We start from the raw sequence: 16861 nt of genomic DNA on the forward strand, positions 1-16861 counted from the left end.
CCACTGTTTAAATATTGTATCCAGTCTTGCCGCCGGGGTGAATCGGGGGTTTCCATAAATACGGGCTCGCACCGTCAAGTTTACCAAAGCAAAATGGCGTCTCCACTTGCTCCAGATGTTGAAGGAAGATGCCAGCACCGGGCTTTGTGTAAACCCTCCCGGGGGAAATGGGAGTGGGGCCGCAGCGAAAGTCTGCAAACTAGCCCCCTTACACGATGCTTACTCCACCTGTACCCATTCCGCTTCTTCCTCTCCCCACCATTGCCGAATCTTCTCCAAATTCACCGCCCAATAATAATACAAAAGATTGGGAAGCACCAACCCTCCCACCCACCCATTCTTTTTAAATGTGTGCTGGTCCTTTTGAAGAGAAATCCAAAATCTCCTTCCATTTACTGATGGAGAAGTGATCTGCCGCATTTTCTATCTGTTTAGAGCAGGGTGTCTGTGTGAGGGTAAGTGTGTTACTGTGTGTGAGGACTTTTCTCTATCTGTCTATCTGCCAGTCGCCCTGGTCCAACATTCTATTTCTCTCTCCACAGATGCTGCCTGACGTGCTCAGTATTTTCCCGCATTGGTACAAGAGCGAGGAGGTAAGGCTGAACTTATACAAGACACTAGTTAGACCTCAGCTGGAATATTGTGGACAGTTCTGGGCGCCACACTATAGGAAGGATGTGAACACACTGGAGCGAGTGCAGAGGAGGTTCACAAGAATGGTTCAGGAATGAGAAACTTCAGTGATGAGGATAGATTGGAGAGGTTGTGTCTGTTCTCCACGGATAGAAATGTCCAAGAGGAGATTAGATAGAGGTGATCAAATTCTTGGGGGTGCCGGACAGAGTAGACAGGGAGAAACTGTTCCCAATATTGAGAAGATCAAGAACGAGATGGCACAGAATTAAAGTGAATTGGAAAAGAAGCAAATATTTGTGAGAAAATGGAAAAAGTATAGTGTAGAGAGAGCCCTGCTCGGTATCACACCCCGTGCTGTACCTGTCCTGGGAGTATTTGAGAGGAAAAATGCAGAGGGAGCTTTACTCTGTATCTAACCCCGTGCTGTACCTGTCCTGGGAGTGTTTGATGGGGACAGTGTAGAGCGAGCTTTACACTGTATCTTACCCCGTGCTGTACCTGTCCTGGGAGTGTTTGATGGGGACAGTGTAGAGGGAGCTTTACTCTGTATCTAACCCGGTGCTGCACCAGTCCTGGGAGTGTTTGATGGGGACAGTGTAGAGCGAGCTTTACTCTGTATCTTACCCCGTGCTGTACCTGTTCTGGGAGTGTTTGATGGGGACAGTGTAGAGGGAGCTTTACTCTGTAACTTACCCCGTGCTGTACCTGTTCTGGGAGTGTTTGATGGGGACAGTGTAGAGGGAGCATTATTCTGTATCTAACCCCGTGCTGTACCTGTCCTGGGAGTGTTTGATGGGGACAGTGTAGACGGAACTTTACTCTATGTCTAACCCCGTGCTGTACCTGTGCTGGGAGTGTTTGATGGGCACAGTGTAGAGAGAGCCTTGCTCGATATCTAATACCATGTTGTACCTGTCCTGGGAGTGTTTGCCAGGGACAGTGTAGAGAGACCTTGCTCGATATCTAATACCATGATGTACCTGTCCTGGGAGTGTTTGCCAGAAACAGTGCAGAGGAATCTTTGTCTAACCCCATGATGTACCTTTGCTGGTCGTGTTTGACGGAGTTTCAAAATCTCAAATAAATGTCTTCTATTAGTTTCTCCATCCCTCTGTTTCTGCTTCTCTCTCTGTCTGTCTGGGAATATTGTCAGAACAAAATCCACGATCAGCAGTCAGCCATTTTAAGTTACTTAATGGTGGCCATTTTAGGTGAGCACAGCACAGTCATTTCTGACATTTGTACACGTTGGTATAACAAAATCATGATGGAAAGTGTCTGATTTAAACAGTGATTTGTTGGGGAATGTGGATGTAGAAAGGGAGCTGGCTGTCCTTGTACACCAGTCACTGAAAGTGGAGAGGGGGGTGCAGCAAGCAGTTAAGAAGACCAATGATATGTTGGCCTTCATTGAAAGAGGGATTTGAGTTGAGAAGTGGAGATGTCTTACTGCAGTTACACAAGGCCTTGGTGAGACCACACCTGGAGTATTGCGTACAGTTTCGGTCTCCCTAACTAAGAAAGATAGAGTTGCCAGAGAGGGAGTGCAGCGGAACGTGAATCGGCTGATAGGGATGTTGCCGGACTGTCCTACAAGGAGAGATTGGTTTGACTGTGGCACAGTGGTTAGCACTGCTGCCTCACCGTGCCAGTGACCCGGGATAAATTCCGGCCTTGTGTGACTGATTACGTGGAGTTGGCAGTTTCTCCCCGTGTGTGCGTGGGTTTCCTCCGGGTGCTCCGGTTTCCTTCCACAGTCCAAAGATGTGCAGGCTAGGTGGAATGGTCCTGCTAAATTACCCCTTAGTGTCCAAGAAAGATTGTTTAGATTAGGTTAAGGAGTTATTGGGATAGGGCGGGTGACTGAGCTTACATAGAATGCTGTGTCAGAGGGTTGGTGTAGATTCGATGGGCAGAATGGCCTCCTTCTGCATTGTAGGGATTTTATCATTGTGCCTGTATTCACTAGGGCCTAGAAGGATGTGAGGAGATGTTGGCCGTGCTAAATTGCCCATAGTGGCCCAAAGGTTAGGTGGTGTTACTGGGGTTATTTGGATAGGGTGGAGGCGTGGGCTTGGGTAGGGTGCTCTCTCCGAGGGCCAGTGCAGACTCGATGGGCCAAATGGGCTACTCCTGCAATGTATATTCTATGATTCTGTGAGCTCTGATTATTACATTCCAACAGCGCTGTGCAGAGTATACACAGAGATGGAGATTCTGAACATTGAATTAATGTATTCTGTCATTCTCCCCACCTTCTCTGTCTCTGCACCTCTCTCTCTCTCTCTCTGGGAATCTGTCTAAACAAATCCACGATCAGCAGTCAGCCATTTTAAGTTACTGAACGGTGGCCATTTTATGTGAGCACAACACTGAGACAATTCGGACAGTTGTCCAAGTTAGTGTCAAACAAAAACTGAAGGAAAGAGTCAAATTTAAATGGTGATATGTTGGGCAATGTGGATGCACAAATGGAGCTTGTACACCAGTCACTGAAAGTGGAGAGGGGGGTGCAGCAAGCAGTTAAGAAGACCAATGATATGTTGGCCTTCATTGTAAGAGGGATTTGAGTTCAGAAGTGGAGATGTCTTACTGCAGTTACACAAGCCCTTGGTGAGACCACACCTGGAGTATTGCGTCCAGTTTCGGTCTCCCTAACATAGAAAGGATATAGTTGCCAGAGAGGGAGTGCAGCGGAGGGACAATCGGCTGATAGGGAGATTGCCGGACTGTCCTAGGAGGAGAGATTGGTTCAATAGGACCCGAACGAGCCCTGTTTCTCCAACCTAACCCTGGAGATCTAATCCCACATTCCTGGTGATTTCTCCACTCTCAAAGATGGAAAGTTATTGACCAAGTTTAAAGCAGAAATTGACAGCTTTCTAAATCCCAATGACATAAAGGGACATGGGGATAGTGTTGGGGAAAAGACATTGAAGTGAAGATATTTCACAGCTGGATTCACAGAATACAGACAGCAAAGTATCTTAAATTTTGGAAGAGCCACAAATGTTGTGAAACATTTGGGAAATGATTAGAAACAGTTTGGACTGAGATCTCCTCAGTGACCTGTGTGCAGAGCCCACCCCCGACTTTCTGTCAGGAATGTCCCCCTCGGTGTGTTTCCTGTGTCTGCAAAGGTAACACTTGTCCTGTCTATGGTTATGTTAATTCAGCAGACAGCCACAGATTCACAATGCCCTGTCCTTATTTCTGTCTTTGTTTAACATTTGTTCCCTCTGAATTTCTGACCTGTTGGGAATGACCATTCGTCTGTCGCCTTAGGAAGGCTTTCCATAGAATGAGTAAAAACCAGCAAGAAATCACAGAATGTGAGTTAAACACAACTTCATTTCTGCTCCCATTTTGAGAGAAAATTCCTGACCAGACAAACAAAGCTCATTGCAAAGTTTCACTTCATATTTTACTTGTTGTTCACGGACAGATTTCTTTAATGAGCTGCTTGAGAATTTGGATTCAATTTCATTTTTTCACTCTGTGAGATGTAAAGTTTATTCCTGAATAAATACAGGGTCATCGGCAACAACATCATTTTATTAGACAAGGAGGTTCAATTGGATCTTTCATTGAAATCCTCTGATGTCAATTCCTGAGATTAAAATATATAATGAAATAATTTATATTCAATGAAAACGGTCAGTTTGATAACCCTAATGTCCTGACTGCCTCACGTCCTGGCACCCTCACACCATCACACCCTCATGTCCCCTAACCCTCACATCCTGACCCACTCCCGTCCCCGAAACCTCAGATCCTGACCCACTATGTACCTCTTTCTCTGTGTGTGTCCCTCACTCTCTCCGTGTGCCCACCTCTCTCTGTCCCTCTCTCCCTCTGTGTCCCTGTTGCTCTCAAAGTGTCCTCTCACTCTATCCCTCTCTTTCACTGTCTCCCTCTTTCTCTCTGTGTCACTCTCCCTGTCGCGCTCTCCCTTTCTGTATCCCCCTCTCTCTGTACCCCTCTCTCCCTCTCCCTCTATCTCTATCCCTCTTTCTCTTTGTCCCACTATCCCTCACTGTGTACATCTCTCTTTCTATCACTCAATCTCTCTCTCTCCTTCTCTCGCTGTTTCCCTCGCTCTTGCTGTGTCGTCGCTCTCGCTGTGTCCCTCGCTCTCGCTGTGTCCCTCGCTCTCACTGAGTCGCTCGCTCTCTGTGTACCCCTCACTCTCTGTGTGCCCCTCAATCTCTGTGTACAACTCACACTCTGTGCGTTCCTCGCTCATTGTACGTCCCTCGCTCTCTGTGCGTCCCTCGCTCTCTGTGCGTCCCTCGCTCTCTGTGTGTCCCTCGCTCTCTGTGTGTCCCTCGCTCTCTGTGTGTCCCTCGCTCTCTTTGTGTCCCTCGCTCTCTGTGTGTGTCCCTCGCTCTCTGTGTGTGTTCCTTGCTCTCTGTGTGTCCCTCGCTCTCTGTGTGTGTCCCTCGCTATCTGTGCATTCCTCTCTCTCTGTGACCCTCGCTCTCTGTGTGTCCCTCGTTCTGTGTGTCCCTCGCTCTCTGTGTGACCCTCGCTCTCTGTGTGTCCCTCGCTCTCTGTGACCCTCGCTCTCTGTGTGTCCCTCGCTCTCTGTGTGTGTCCCTCGCTCCCTGTGTGTCCCTCGCTCTCTGTGCGTCCCTCGCTCTCTGTGCGCCCCTCGCTCTCTGTGTGTCCCTTGCTCTGTGTGTCCCTCGCTCTCTGTGTGTCCCTCGCTCTCTGTGTGTTCCTCGCTCTCTGTGTGTCCCTCACTCTCTGTGTGTCCCTCACTCTCTGTGTGTCCCTCGCTCTCTGTGTGTCCCTCGCTCTCTGTGTGTCCCTCGCTCTGTGTGTGTGTTACTTGCTCTCTGTGTGTCCCTCACTCTCTGTGTGTGTCCCTTGCTCTCTGTGCATCCGTCGCTCTCTGTGAGTCCCTCGCTCTCTGTGTGTGTTCCTTGCTCTCTGTGTGTCCCTCGCTCTCTGTGTGTGTCCCTCGCCCTATGTGTGTCCCTCGCTCTCTGTGTGTCCCTCGCTCTCTGTGTGTGTTCCTCCTCGCTCTCTGTGTGTCCCTCGCTCTCTGTGTGTGTCCCTCGCTCTCTGTGCGTCCCTCACTCTCTGTGCGTCCCTAGCTCTCTGTGTGTTCCTCGCTCTCTGTGCATCCCTCGCTCTCTGTGTGTCCCTTGCTCTTTGAGTCCCTCGCTCTCTGTGTGTCCCTCGCTCTCTGTGTGTCCCTCGCTCTCTGTGTGTTCTTCGCTCTCTGTGTGTACCTCACTCTCTGTGTGTCCCTCACTCTCTGTGTGTCCCTTGCTCTCTGTGTGTGTCCCTCGCTCTCTGTGTGTGTTCCTCGCTCTCTGTGCACCCCTCGCTCTCTGTGTAATTCGCTCTCTGTGTGTCCCTGGCTCTCTGTGCGTCCCTCGCTCTCTGTGTGTCCCTCGCGCTCTGTGCGTCCCTCGCTCTCTGTGTGTCCCTCGCTCTCTGTGTGTCCCTTGCTCTCTGTGAGTCCCTCGCTCTCTGTGTGTTCCTCTCACTCTGTGTGTCCCTCGCTCTGTGTGTGTGTGTCTCGCTCTTTGTGCACCCCTCGCTCTCTGCGTCCCTCGCTCTCTGTGTGTCCCTCGCTCTCTGTGTGTCCCCCGCTCTCTGTGTGTGTCTCTCGCTCTCTGTGCGTCCCTCGCTCTCTGTGCGTCCCTCGCTCTCTGTGTGCCCCTCGCTCTCTGTGTGTGTCCCTCGCTCTGTGCGTCCCTCGCTCTCTGTGCGTCCCTCGCTCTTTGTGTGTCCCTCGCTCTTTGTGTGTCCCTCGCTCTCTGTGTGTCCCTCGCTCTGTGTGTCCCTCGCTCTGTGCGTCCCTCGCTCTCTGTGCGTCCCTCGCTCTCTGTGCGTCCCTTGCTCTCTGTGTCCCTCGCCCTGTGTGTCCCTCGCTCTCTGTTCGCCCCTCGCTCTGTGTGTGCCCCTGGCTCTGTGTGTCCCTCGCTCTCTGTGTGTCCCTCGCTCTGTGCGTCCCTCGCTCATTCTGTGCGTCCCTCGCTCTCTGAGTGTGCCCCTCGCTCTGTGCGTTCCTCGCTCTCTGTGCGTCCCTCGCTCTCTGTGTGCGTCCCTCGCTCTGTGCGTCCCTCGCTCTCTGTGCATCTCTCGCTCTCTGTGTGTACCTCGATCTCTGCGTTCCTCGCTCTCTGTGTGTCCCTCGCATTCTGCGTCTCCCTCGCTCTCTGTTTCCCTCGCTCTCTGTGTTCCTCGCTCTCTGTGTCCCTCGCTGTCTGTGTCCCTCGGTGTCTGTGTCCCTCGCTCTCTGTAGCCCTCGCTCTTTGTGTCCCTCTCTCTGTGCGTCCCTCGCTCTGTGCGTCCCTCAATCTCTGTGTGTCCCTCGCTCTCTGCGTGTCCTTCGCTCTCTGTGTGTCCTTCGCTCTCTCTGTGTCACTCGCTCTGTGTGTGCCCCTCGCTCTCTGTGTGTCCCTCGCTCTCCGCGTGTCCCTCGCTCTCTGTGTGTTCCTTGCTCTCTGTGAGTCCCTCGCTCTCAGTGTGTCCCTCGCTCTCTGTGTGTGTCCCTCGCTCTCTGTGTGTGTTCCTTGCTCTCTGTGTGTCCCTCGCTCTCTGTGTGTGTCCCTCGCTATCTGTGCATTCCTCTCTCTCTGTGAGTCCCTCGCTCTCTGTGTGTCCCTCGCTCTGTGTTTCCCTCGCTCTCTGTGTGACCCTCGCTCTCTATGTGTCCCTCGCTCTCTGTGTGTCCATCGCTCTCTGTGTGTCCATCGTTCTCTGTGTGTATCCCTCGCTCTGTGTGTGTCCCTCGCTCTGTGTGTCCCTCGCTCTGTGTTTCCCTCGCTCTCTGTGTGTCCCTCGCTCTCTGTGTGTCCCTCGCTCTCTGTGTGTGTCCCTCGCTCCCTGTGTGTCCCTCGCTCTCTGTGCGTCCCTCGTTCTCTGTGCGCCCCTCGCTCTCTGTGTGTCCCTTGCTCTGTGTGTCCCTCGCTCTCTGTGTGTCCCTCACTCTCTGTGTGTTCCTGACTCTCTGTGCGTCCCTCGCTCTCTGTATGTCCCTCGCTCTCTGTGTCCCTCGCTCTCTGTGTGTCCCTCGCTCTCTGTGTGTTCCTCGCTCTCCGTGTGTCCCTAACTCTCTGTGTTTCCCTTGCTCTCTGTGTGTCCCTCACTCTCTGTGTGTCCCTCGCTCTCTGTGTGTCCCTCGCTCTCTGTGTGTGTCCCTCGCTCTCTGTGTGTCACTCGCTCTGTGGGTGTGTTACTTGCTCTCTGTGTGTCGCTCGCTCTCTGTGTGTGTCCCTCGCTCTCTGAGCATCCCTCGCTCTCTGTGAGTCCCTCGCTCCCTGTGTTTGTTCCTTGCTCTCTGTGTGTCCCTCGCTCTCTGTGTGTGTCCCTCGCTCTCTGTGTGTCCCTCGCTCTCTGAGTGTCCCTCGATCTCTGTGTGTCCCTCGCTCTCTGTGTGTGTTCCTCGCTCTCTGTGTGTCCCTCGCTCTCTGTGTGTGTCCCTCGCTCTCTGTGTGTCCCTCGCTCTCTGTTCACCCCTTGCTCTCTGTGTTCCTCGACCTCTGTGTGTCCCTCGCTCTCTGTGCGTCCCTCGCTCTCTGTGTGTCCCTTGCTCTCTGTGTGTCCCTCGCTCTCAGTGTGTCCCTCGCTCTCTGTGTGTGTCCCTCGCTCTCTGTGTGTGTTCCTTGCTCTCTGTGTGTCCCTCGCTCTCTGTGTGTGTCCCTCGCTATCTGTGCATTCCTCTCTCTCTGTGACCCTCGCTCTCTGTGTGTCCCTCGTTCTGTGTGTCCCTCGCTCTCTGTGTGACCCTCGCTCTCTTTGTGTCCCTCGCTCTCTGTGACCCTCACTCTCTGTGTGTCCCTCGCTCTCTGTGTGTGTCCCTCGCTCCCTGTGTGTCCCTCGCTCTCTGTGCGTCCCTCGCTCTCTGTGCGTCCCTCGCTCTCTGTATGTCCCTCGCTCTCTGTGTCCCTCGCTCTCTGTGTGTCCCTCGCTCTCTGTGTGTTCCTCGCTCTCCGTGTGTCCCTAACTCTCTGTGTTTCCCTTGCTCTCTGTGTGTCCCTCACTCTCTGTGTGTCCCTCGCTCTCTGTGTGTCCCTCGCTCTCTGTGTGTGTCCCTCGCTCTCTGTGTGTCACTCGCTCTGTGGGTGTGTTACTTGCTCTCTGTGTGTCGCTCGCTCTCTGTGTGTGTCCCTCGCTCTCTGAGCATCCCTCGCTCTCTGTGAGTCCCTCGCTCTCTGTGTGTGTTCCTTGCTCTCTGTGTGTCCCTCGCTCTGTGTGTGTGTCCCTCGCTCTCTGTGTGTCCCTCGCTCTCTGAGTGTCCCTCGATCTCTGTGTGTCCCTCGCTCTCTGTGTGTGTTCCTCGCTCTCTGTGTGTCCCTCGCTCTCTGTGTGTGTCCCTCGCTCTCTGTGTGTCCCTCGCTCTCTGTGCGTCCCTAGCTCTCTGTGTGTTCCTCGCTCTCTGTGCGTCCCTTGCTCTCTGTGTGTCCCTTGCTCTCTGTGTCCCTCGCTCTCTGTGTGTCCCTCGCTCTCCGTGTGTCCCTTGCTCTCTGTGTGTTCTTCGCTCTCTGTGTGTACCTCACTCTCTGTGTGTCCCTCACTCTCTGTGTGTCCCTCGCTCTCTGTGTGTGTCCCTCGCTCTCTGTGTGTGTTCCTCGCTCTCTGTGCACCCCTCGCTCTCTGTGTAATTCACTCTCTGTGTGTCCCTCGCTCTCTGTGCGTCCCTTGCTCTCTGTGTGTCCCTCGCTCTCTGTGCGTCCCTCACTCTCTGTGTGTCCCTCGCTCTCTGTGTGTGTCCCTCGCTCTCTGTGTGTGTTCCTCGCTCTCTGTGCACCCCTCGCTCTCTGTGCGTCCCTCGCTCTCTGTGTGCCCCTCGCTCTGTGTGTCCCTCACTCTCTGTGCCTCCATCGCTCTCTGTGAAGGGGCTGCACGCTTTTTTGGGCGAGCCTTGAACTTGGCCCCAATCAATTGGGCCGTTTCTCGATGGTTCCTATCGATTTCATCCAATCAAGGGGTGGGTGCCCTGATTGCTGGGCGTGTCCTAGGTGGCCGTTGGCCTGCTTTGTTCTGGTCTCCTCTGGCGCCGGGGTGTCTGCCTTAGTATCGGTTACTCAAATGTTACTCTTTTGATCCCGGAGATGGGCCATTAGTATGCTAATGGACCTACAGTTTTTGGTCTTGTCTGGGAGCTGCGGCTCGAATCAACAGACAAACCCTGAACCTGCTTGTTTTCTCAGTATTGTCCATTTTCCCTGCAATCCTTACAAAGTGTCCATTTTGTAATCGGGAAGTGGCCATCCCAGATGGCTACAATACCACACTTAGTACTTCCTGGCGCCGTATCCCTCTATATCCACCTTATCCATGTATTTGTCGTTCACCCCTTTGAACGCCGTTAATATATCTGCTTCGACAAACTATTCTGATAATGCGTTCCTGGCAATCACCACCCAATCTAATAAAACCTGTCTCGCACATCTCCTCTAAACATTTCCCCGCTGACCATAAATCCTCCTGGTGCCTGACTCCTCCACCCAACAGTAGAGTGCCTGCTCATCTACTATATGCACGCACCTCAAGATATTTTATGCCTTACATCGGTTCCAAAAAAATGAAAGATGACTTTTTATACTGATATTCTCCAGCCTTATTCATCAACCTCCGGCGTTCTGATAAAAACAGTCCGGGTGTTTTCAGCCTTTTCCCATAGCTAACACCCTGCAGACCAGACAACATGCTGGTAAACCTCCTCTGCACCCTCTCTCAAAGCCTCCCCATCCTTCTGTGGACAAAAATCGTGCTCAATGATTCAAGTGCGGCCACACATAGGTTGGAAACAACTGCAGCATGAATTGGCAGTTCCTATGCTGACATACAACAGCGTTATTCTTTAAGTTGGCTCGCCACTTACCCAGAGAGCTTAAATTCATGGCCCTTTTCTGTAACTGTGTCTCCCAGTTCACCAGCGAGCTTATATACCTGAGCAATAATTCTGTAACTGTGTGCCCCATTTCCGCAGCTAGCTCTGATTAATGTCTATTGAATAGAACATGCGTTCTATTGCAGTGTCTCCAAGTTCTATGGCTTTGTATTTTTATGGAAGTATTATATTTATTTTCAATTGTTTCATAACTTTGGTTATACTGTTTTCTCTAAGTTGTCATCCAAAATTAGGTCCAAAAATTATATTTCTTAATGTTATTTAAACTTAGTCTGAGCTTCCCTCACCCTGACCTCGATGTCCAAAAGGGAAATACACTCAGAAGATCACCAGCAACTCTTGCAAATAATTCAAATCTAGAAGGTATATTTGCAAGTTGACACAGCAGCCTCATTCACAGAGACAGCCTTTTAAAGATAATATCCTCTGCAGCTGAAAATTCACAGCGTTCTGGGGTAGAGAATTCAGAACATCCCAAAACCTCTGAAATAAATAATATGCCCCTTTTTACAGACGTCAGTTGCTGCCAATTATTTCGAGACTGTATCTTCCAGTACCCGGGTTAGTGTCTGTACAAAAACGTGGATAAGTGACTGAAATAGCAATAGTTAACAAACAAAATTAGAGCAGAAAGACTGTGTCTAGCTTCCGGCATTATTAATCTTGTTTGTACATATCCTGAGTATAAATAATAGATTAAATGACTCCAGCCACAAAATCTAGCTTGCGGGTTACAAGATGGCAGCCATGACAGAATCATGAATGCAAGATTGTCACAGTTGTAAATGGTGACAAAGCAAGAGTAAAATACAAATAAATGGAGCATGAAAATAAACTCACAATACTAAAATCATGACAGGGAGCTTTTGCAATTAATTATGAAAATGAGAGTGGTCACATGGAAGGTCGTCCCTTGTTAACAGTTGATGGTGCATTTGTCCATTAAAATAAGGAAATGACAAACGTGCTTTTTAATGACTGTTTCAGTATTTACAAGAGAGGAAGAGTTCAAAATGCCAGCGATACGAGGAGACATATTATTGAAACAGGAGCAGGGTCTGGGCAAAATTCAGATATCTAGGAACCCCACTACCGGGTGATTTCCCTCCAAGTCACTCACCACCCTGACTTGGAAATATAGCCACAGTCTGTAACTGTTTCTACTATTTCCCAACAAGCTTCACTTAATAACCCGTGCTGTGGCTGTGTCTCCAAGTTAAAAATCTTGTGTGTTTACATTGCCCACACAATGTAACTGTGTCTCCTATTTTCATAGCCAGCCTCTTCATACAGTAATGGTATCTCCATGTCCCCATATAACTTAAGTACCTGAACATCATTCGATAACTGAGTCTCCCAGTTCCCAAGCTAGCTGAGATACATGAACATTATTCTGTATCCGTACCTCCTTGTTTCCCATAGAGCATATATAGAACAAAAAACAATATAGCACAGGAACAGGACATTTGGCCCTGCAAGCTTGTACCGGTGATGATACCATTCTTGGCCAAAATCCATAGCACTCCCTAGTGCTGAATCGTTCTATACCCAATCTAGCCATGTTTTGTCGACATGCCTTTTGAACGCCATGAAAGTACCTGCTTCTACGACCTCACCATGCTGTGTGTAATAAACCAGCCTCGCAGATCTCCTCTACACTTTTCCCCACTGACCTTAAATACATGACCCCTGGTGACAGACACCAACTTGGAATAGAGTTCCTGCCCATCCACTCTATCTATGCCCCTCACAATCTTGTAGACCTCTATCAGTTCGGCCCTCAACCTCCGGGGTTCTAATGAAAACAGTCCGAGTCTATTCATCCTCTCCACAGAACTAACATCCTCCTAACCGGGCACCATCCTGATAACTGTCCTCTTCACACGCAACATCATTCTGGCAGTGGTCGGCCAGAATTGTGCGCAATAATCCAAGTGCGGCATTACAACTGTTCCATATAAATGAAGGATGACTTGCCAATTTTTATACTGATATTCATCAGCCTTATTCATAACGTTGGTCCGTCACTTCGTCAGAGAGCTGGTATACATGACCCTTTTTCTGTTACAATGCCTCCTAGTTCACCAGCTAGCTGATATGCATGACCTTATTCAATAACCGTCACTCCTCGGTGCCCAGCGAGGTTACATACATGACCCGTATTCTGTGTGTCCAATTTCCGCAGCTAGCTCATATTAATGATATGTCTTCTATTGCAGTGTCTCCAAGTTCTCTGGTTATGTACTTTTCAAAGAGTATTATATTTAATTTCAATGATTTCGAACCTTTATTTACATCGTTTCCTCGAAGCGAGCTCCTGTAGAACAATGAACACGAAGATGACCTTCGGTCCTCCAATGCTTTCACGGTCATGATACCACACTTAGCACTTCCTCGTGCCGCATCCACCTATATCCATCTTATCCATGTATTTGTTGTTGACTATTTTGAACGCCGTTAATATATCTGATTCCACAACCTCATCTGATAATGCGTTCCAGCACTCACCACCCTGTGCAATAAAACCTGCCTCGCACATCTCGAAACTTTGCCTCACTGACCTTAAACCTATGCCCCCTGGTGGCTGACATCCACTCAAGAGTAAAGTGCCTCTGCTCACCCACTCTATGCATGCTCCTCATAATCCTTTAGGCCTTACAGCATACATTCAAATACATGAAGGATGACTTTTTGTACTGATATTCAACGGACTTAGTCATCATCCTCCGGGGTTCTGATAAAAACAGTCCGGGTCTATTGAGACTCTTTGCATAGCTAGCATCCTGCAGACCAGGCAACATCCTGGTAACCCTACTCTGAACCCTCTCCCAAAGCCTCTCCATCCTTCTGGGGACTACAATTGTGCTCAATATTCCAAGTGTGGCCTAACATAGCTTCGAAACAACTGTAGCACGAAGTGCCAGTTTGTATGCTGACATACATCAGCGTTATTCTTTAAGTTGGCTCGCCACTTACCCAGCGTGCTGATATAATGGCCCTTATTCTCTAACTGTGTCTCCCAAGTTCACCTGCGAGCTTATATACATGAACTTTATTCTGGAACTGTGTGCCCCATTTCCGCAGCTAGCTCTTATTAATGTCATGTTTTCTATTGCAGTGTCTCCAAGTTCTATGGCTATGTATTTTAATGGAAGTATTGTATGTATTTTCAATTATTTCATAGCTTTGGTTATACTGTTTCCTCTCAGTTGTCATCCAAAATTAGGTCCAAAAAATTATATTTCTTAACGTTATTTAAACTTAGTCTGAGCTTCCCTCACCCTGACATCGATGTCCAATAGGGAAATACACTCAGAAGATCACCAGCAACTCTTGCAAATAATTCAAATGTAGAAGGTATATTTGCAAGTTGACACAGCAGCCTTAGTTACAGAGACAGCCTTTTAGAGATAATATCCTCTGCAGGTGAGAATTCGCAGCGTTCAGGGGTAGAGAATTCAGAACATCTCAAATCCTGTGAATGAAATAAATATGCCCCTTTTTACAGACTTCAGTGGCTGCCGCTTGTTCCGAGTCTGTATCTTGCAGTATCCTTCTCCCGAGTTAGTGTCTCTACAGAAACGTGGATAAGTCGCTGAAATAGCAACAGTTACCGCGTTTGGGTAAAACAAAATTAGAGCAGAATGACTGTGTCTAGCTTACGATATTATTAATTTTGTTCGTACAGACACACACAAAACGTTTGAAGAATAGATTAAATGACGTCAGCCACAAATTGAACTTCCGTGTGACAACATGGCAGCCATGATAGAATCGTGGATGCAGGATTGTCACAGTTGTAAACAGTGAACAAGCAAGAGTAAAGTACAAATAAATAGAGCATGGAACTAAAATCGCAAGGAATACTAAAATCATCACAGGGAGCGTTTGAAATTAATTATGAAAAGGAGAGCCGTCACATGGAATGTCGTCCTTTTTTAACTGTTGATGGTGTATTTGCCAATTAAAATAAGGACATGACAAACATGCATTTAATGACTTGGTTTCAGTATTTACAAGAGAGGAAGAGTTCAAAATGCCAGCGATACAAGGAAACAAATAATTGAATCCGGAGCAGGGACTGGACAAAATTCAGATATCGAGGAAACCCACTACCTGGTGATTTCCCCTCCAAGTCACTCACCACCCTGACTTGGAAATATAGCCACAGTCTGTAACAGTTTCTACTATTTCCCAACAAGCTTCACTTAATGACCCGTGCTGCACCTGTGTCTCCAAGTTAAAAATCTTGTGTATTGACATTGCCCACACGATGTAACTGTGTCTCCCATTTCCCTAGCCAGCCTATAGACATGGCTCTTCATTCAGTAATGGTATCTCCATATGCCCACATAACGTAAATACCTAAACATCATTCGGTAACTGAGTCTCCATGTTCCAAAGCTAGCTTAGATACATGAACCTTATTCTGTAATCGTATCGCCTTGTTTCCCAGCGAGCTTATATAGAACAAAAAACAATATAGCACAGGAACAGGACATTTGGCCCTGCAAGCTTGTACCGGTGATGATACCATACTTGGCCTATATCCATAGCCCTTCCTCGTGCTGTATCGCTTCATACCCAACTGATCCATGTATTTGCGACATGCCTTTTCAACGCCGCAAAAGTATGTGTTTCTACAACCTCCCCTGGCAACGTGTTCCAGCCACTCTATACGCTGTGTGTAATAAACCTGCCTCGCAGATCTCCTCTAAAAATTTCCCGTCTGACATTAGGTCCACGACCCCTGGTGGTAGACACCACCTTGGGATAGGGTGCCTGCCCATCCATTCTATCCATGCCCCTCATAATCTTGTAGACCTCTATCAGTTCGCCCCTCAACCTCCGGGGTTCTAATGAAAACAGTCCGAGTCTATTCATCCTCTCCACATAACTAACATCCTCCTAACCGGGCACCATCCTGATAACTGTCCTCTTCACACTCTACATCATTCTGGCAGTGTGGCGACCAGAATTGTGCACAATAATCCAAGTGCGGCTTTACAAGTGTTCCATATAAATGAAGGATTACTTGCCAATTTGTATACTGCTATTCATCAGCCTTATTCATAATGTTGGTCCGTCACTTCACCAGCGAGCTTATATACATGACCCTTATTCTGTTACTGTACCTCCCAGTTCACCAGCTAGCTGATATGCACGACCTTATTCAATAACCGTGTCTCCTCGCTCCCCATAGAGGTTACATACATGACTCGTATTCTGTAACTGTGTGCCCAATTTCCCCAGCTAGCTCATATTAATGTATGTCTTCTATTGCAGTGTCTCCAGGTTCTTTGGTTATGTATTTTTCAAAGAGTATTATATTTAATTTCAATTACTTCGGAACTTTGGTTACATAGGTTACTCCATGTTTTCATGTAAAATTAGGTCTAAAAACATATTTCGTCACGTTATTAAAACTTACTCTGAGCCTCCCGGACCCCAGGGATGAATGTCCAAAAGGGAAATACACTCTGAAGATCAGCAGAAACAATTGCAAATTATTCAAATCTATAAGATATATTTGCAAGTTGACACAGGAGCCTCAGTCACAGCGACAGCCTGTTAAAGGTAATATCCTCTGCTGCAGAAAATTCACAGAGTTCTGGGGTAGAAAATTCAAAAGATACCAAATCCTCTGAAATAAGTAATATGCCCCTTTTTACAGACTTTACTGGCTGCCCCTTATTCCGAGACTGTACCTCCCAGGAACCAGATTATCTAGTTTCCAGACATGACCCGAAATGTGTAAATGCATTTCCCAGTTCCCAGCTGGCTTATATATAAGGCCTTGATTCTGTAATTTTTTTTCTGCTACTTCTCCAGTCAGCGATACACATTATCCTTATTCTGTATCCGTTTGCATGCATGACTCTTATTCTGAACATAGGCCTCTCAGCTTCTCAGTTGGCTAATACACATCAACCTGACCCTGCGCATGTCTCTGTTCCCCAACTCAATTATCTACCTGTCCCTTATTCTGATCTTGTGCCTCCTAATTCTTCATTAATCTGTACACATGACCGTGATTCTGTCTCTGTACCTCCGAGTTCCCCTTTGAACTTATCTCGCCAACCTTCCTTCTTAACCGTCTTCACTCGGTCCATCGTTACTTTTTATACTTGAGACTTATTCTGCACCCGTGCCTCCTGGTTCTCCAGCTAGCGTATTTACATTACCTAATTCTGGAAGTTTCTCCAAGTTCCCCAGCAAGCTTATCTTCATGATCCATATTCTGTAACTGTGTTTCCTTGTTCCCCAGCTAGCTGTGATACATGACCCTTGATTTGTAACCATGTCTCATTGTTCCACAGAAGCTCACTTGGAAACAATGAACACGAA

This window comes from Scyliorhinus torazame, chromosome 23 (assembly GCF_047496885.1).
Source record: "Scyliorhinus torazame isolate Kashiwa2021f chromosome 23, sScyTor2.1, whole genome shotgun sequence".
Classification (NCBI taxonomy): domain Eukaryota; kingdom Metazoa; phylum Chordata; class Chondrichthyes; order Carcharhiniformes; family Scyliorhinidae; genus Scyliorhinus; species Scyliorhinus torazame.